Source organism: Euprymna scolopes, chromosome 36 (genome assembly GCF_053919585.1).
Source record: "Euprymna scolopes isolate OS-2025 chromosome 36, ASM5391958v1, whole genome shotgun sequence".
Lineage (NCBI taxonomy): Eukaryota > Metazoa > Mollusca > Cephalopoda > Sepiida > Sepiolidae > Euprymna > Euprymna scolopes.
The window spans coordinates 96,969,909-96,975,238 of NC_136517.1; the positions used below are offsets into that span (position 1 = coordinate 96,969,909).

Genomic DNA, 5,330 nt, shown 5'->3' on the forward strand with positions numbered 1-5,330 from the left:
GGATTAAGAATCGAGAAATAATATGTTGAAAATGACTGATGGAATTCTTTGTATATTTAAATAATTTTTTTCAATTTTATTTTTTTTTCCACTCTTTTTCATTGTTTTTATGTGAGTTTTTTGTTTGTTTTTCTTATCAACTGGTGACGAATAAATAACAGAAAGTGTCACGCAATTCTCGAGAAGGAATATTTGTGTTTGTCAAAAAATGTTGTATTTCTGAAAAGATGTATTTGTCAAAAGCTTTGTATGTGTTCAAAATATGTATTTGTTAAAAAAATTGTGTCTGTAAAAATGTTTATGTGTTCGTCAAAAACAAACTGCTTTTATAAAAAAAAAATGCGTTTGTTAATGAGAAAAGTTTTTCCTTGACAATTGTGTTTGCCAAAGAATATTTTTCTACTTGTTATAATTTTTCCTTTAAATCCAAAACAATTTCTTGGTCAAAATATATTTTTTGTTTTCAAAAATTTTTTTAAGTTTGTCAAAGATATTTTTGTATTTGGAAAAAAATTAGTGTTTGTCAAAACAGTTTCGTGTTTGTCAAATTTTTTTTGGGGGGGGGGGGAGGGGAGCGTTTGTTAAAATTTTGTTTTGTTTGTGAAAAATGTTTGTGATTCTTAAAATGAATTGTGTTTGTCAATAAAAATTATGTTTGTTATTTTTCTTTTTTTTTTTTTGCATTTGTCAAACAATTTTTGCGTTTACTAAAAAAACGTTGTGTTTGTCAAAAAAGTCAATGTAACATTGTCGGAGATTTGAAGAACGAATAACTGATATGGAAGAAGTAAATAAAAACGATATTAATAATTTATGGATTGCACATTTTTTGTATTTGTCGTCTTTAATGTTGATTAATTGTTGTGTCTGGCGGAACGTCTGTCTCCCGCCACGGTCACCGTGATACAAAAATACACACACGCACACAGAGGAGGGTCGGATATGCGGGCAAAGGGCCTTTGTCAGTATGCCATCATAAAAAAAAAACATTGCACTGCAAACACTTCTCACCAACAAATTGAAAAAAAAAGTTTAAAAAAAACATATTTTAGCATGAAATATTAAGTCTATATTTTCGATTTGCGTATATAAAACTCAATATGCACCTGTGTGTATGCGTACACACACACACACACACATATATATATATATATATATATATATATATATATATATATATATATACATATATATATGTATGTATATGTATGTATATATATATGTATATATATATATATATATATATATATATATATATATATAATTCAGTAGATTACAAATATATGATATAGTAAAATGTTTAATATTATACCTATTTACTATGCCTCCCCACGGGACAGAGTTAGACACCAGGGTCGTTTTTTAACGTGGAGAAAAGGTACAAAAATAAAAATTGTCTCAGTCGTGAAGGATTTCTCCTCCACCGAAAGAGAACAAAAAATGGAAGTGCAGCATCTGAAGAACAGATACTACACTTTGATCTTGACCAAAAGGCCAAGAAAATTTAAAAATCACACATATCAGTTTATCCATATGTACGAGCATTTCAAAAGACCATATTATCAATATTACGTGAGAAACAAGCTGGACCAATATCTATTATTTTCATAATCATAATTATAGTCTTCAATTATTTCGATTTAAATAATTTCCACTCATATAGCCAGAGATACATACATTACACACACACATACATACATACATTATATATATATATATATATATATATATATATATATATATATATATATATATATATATATTTATAACAAATAATTGCTACATCTTAAATCTTGAGGTTTTTATTATCGTCACAGTTTCTTATGTAAACATATTTCTCTCTGTAAATTATTTATTATATATATTAAGTATATGTGCATGTGTCGGTGCCTGTTTGTGGATATATATATACCGTGTATATCAATATGTCATGTACTTGATTTGTATACATATCTATATGTATGTGTGCGTATAGCGGTGTTTATACATATATATTTGTATATATATATGTGTGTGTGTCTATCTATCTGTGGATGTACATTTTATATATTTATATATAGAGAGAGAAACATTATATATATATGTGTGTGTGTGTGTGTGTGTGTGTGTGTGTGTGTGTGTGTGTGTGTGTGTGTGTGTGTGTGTGTGGCTGTATAGGTATATCTACGCAGATATAAGTCGATTATCGATTATCAAATGAAGGGTTACGTTGAAGGAAGCAATATGAATTATCTGTTTTTAATTTCAAAAAATCTTGTGTAAAATTATAGTTTTCATGAAATTGTAAAAAAAAACATAGAATGGTATCATTTTAAATGTAGTATATATATATATATATATATAATAAAATTAAATAAATAAAATGTGTGTATACATATTAAAAATAAATAAATAAAATGAGTATATATATGTATATATACGTATATATACATATATATACATACATATATGTATATATACATATATATACTTACAGATATATTTTTGTATATGTGTGAAAACATATACAGGTACACGTAATTGTATACGTTTTGTATAAAATGTTTTGTATGGAACATTAAGTGTTTAAAAAATGAGGTTTTAGAAAACAGAAACGTAACCAAATCTTGAAAAAATAATTAAATAAGTTAATAAAAACCAATTTATTATCAATAACAAAACTTGTAATATTTTTCACTCTAACAAATATATAAATACGTAATAATGAAATTCGTGATAAAAACACATCGTAAAATCTAAAAATTAATTTCCTTGTCAGACCTCCAAAGTCACAAAAAAGCATCATTATCGCTAACATTAATTAATAAGAAACGAATTATCTTCCTTTATAGTCGCTTTTTATCAGTTAAAAATCATTAAAACCATTTCCTCTTCAAAACTTTCAAAAAAAAAAAACATGGCTCTCTGTTTACAGTTTTAAATTGGCTATTTTATAATTAATTTTAAAAGGTTATGTTAAGACGAGACTAAGTTTTTTAATTATAGTTTCTTTTTTAAAAGTGAAGAATATGTGCCAATGAATTGACATATGTTGATTTATAATTAATATGAAAAATTATTCAGGGAAAAGAAAACAAAACAATTCGTTGTGTATTGAATTTTACTTGAGAAATGTAATTTTTTTTTTTAAATTAATTCTTTTTAGCTTTAAAATTTTTAAAAAGAATTTATTTAAAATTTATTTTAAATTCGCCGTTATTTGTTTTATTTTATTTTTTATCCATTTTATCTATAATGTGTTTTAAAAATTTAACTAGCGTGGAATGCCCACGGTCTCTGCGTAATCTATTATATACTAAACCCAAGTGAATGTTGCTTTCCCAAAGTCTCTTTGATAGATATGTAGTTTTTTTACTAAAAATGGCGGCCGACTGTGACGTCAATGTATTGTCTGCTATTTTAAAGTGTTATATTTTGTTTGGAATGATTTTGTACACCGTGTTAGTTCTTTGTTCTGGAATCCTTCGTTAACCTCCTGACCATAACGTCTGGAAATGTTTCTTGCAACTTTGTTGACTTTAACCCTGCGTTAGTCCTTACACATGTTATAAGCAATATCGCTTTAAGCGATCGCTAGTTACTTGCAACTGGTTGACAGAAATATGCTCATAAATGTGTAGCGACATTTTAATGCTTACATAAAACAGATAAAAGTATATATATATATATATACATATACATATATACATATATATATATATATATATATATATATATATATATATATATATATATATATATGGTGTCTATAAAATTCATGTACACTTAAAAATTTAAACTTTTACAACAAAATTTGCAGCAATTTTTAGATAAGTAAAAAAGATTTTTTTTGTCACCCCAATTTGGCTTAAGTGCTCATAATTCCTAGGTGACACCTTATTTCTTTTCCTCCCACCCCTGTACTCTCCTAACTCAGGTAGGGTATAACATACGTTGGTATGGCGCAATTGTATCTCAGATTTACTTGGAGGTAGACGTTGTTTTGTCCTTCTGTGGTGTCCACTCACCTCAGCTGACCAACGTAGGTATGATTTTATGATTTATATATTTTTGTATTCTTTCAATGCGAATAAAAATTTGGAGATATAAGTGCATATTATGTATCATTAGGCTACTCTGTAATATTTAATATGAAATTTATATGTTTTGATATTTTCTTTTTCATAAGTTTTGATGGGATTATTATTTTATCTACAATTTATTACTCCTTCAGTCTTGTAACTATGAACTTAGCTTATGTAATATCTTAATTTTTCCTTAGTTTTATCATTTATTTTATTGTATTATTTCATATTAATATCAACAAGATACGAGTGATTCAAATTGTTCAACAGGGGTTGTAGATATATCCTGAATCAGCAGGATAACTATATTTTAGAAAATAATAACATTATAAATGGGGTGTATGAACACCCCATGGGAGTAACCATGTTTGGAACACGCAGGTGACTAACGCAGGGTTAATGTGTTTTAGTCCTACATTATGGAATGTTTCTTTTCAGTCTGTTAGCATTCATGTATGGAGTGTTTTTGGTACACGTTGTTCGCTCTTTTGTCTGGAATGTTCATTTACAGTATTTGCAATTTCCTTCAAACACATTAAGTTAGAAAAGAGCCGAGTCGGACACGACAATGTGGGAAAATCAAGCCCATCAAAAGAAGGTCTTTTTTACCGACCTAATAGAAAACAGTTATTACACTTCGATCCCAGCTCGAAAATCGGAAAAAAAATCTATTTTGCCATACTCACATATTTTAAATGTATTTATTCCTAATATTTCAATTACGTCGCCATAAGAATTTTGCGACTTAATTCATAAATTTATTTAACTTTCTTAGCACGGCTGTCGCAAAATTATGACAAAATCGACTATCTTTAATAATAGACGATATTGCATATTGGCTAATGAAAAAAAAACTTGTTTGTATTACTGTACACAGATTCGAAAAAGTTGTCAAAAAACAAATACATAACAAATAAATGTTATCAAAGGCAAGATAAGTTACTTTTCTACCTAACTGGATATATTTTTCGTGTTTTTATTCAATGTAACATGTTTATTCAGCTCGAAAAACATAGAGTGTTTACCGTACCGATGTATTGGAAATTTCAAGATGGCGCCTCGCCTCACTCCCTCTTTAACACGGTAAGTTTAGGAAAAGGTGTTACACATAAAAAAACTAGATAAAATACGGTTAGAAACCCGCCGAATATATGTCAACCTATGTCACGGTAACATTTTATTAAGCGAGTTTTTTAACAGTATTTTATCCATTTTTTTTTTATTTATAACACCTTTTCCCAAACTTACCGTGTTAAAGAGAGAGTC

The 5,330-nt window shown here is 27.5% G+C and overlaps 1 pseudogene; it reads right to left on the reverse strand.

Moving 5' to 3' along the window:
* Positions 1-1,281: 1,281 nt before the first annotated feature.
* LOC145260796 (U2 spliceosomal RNA) lies at positions 1,282-1,506 on the reverse strand (annotated as a pseudogene).
* Positions 1,507-5,330: the final 3,824 nt, after the last annotated feature.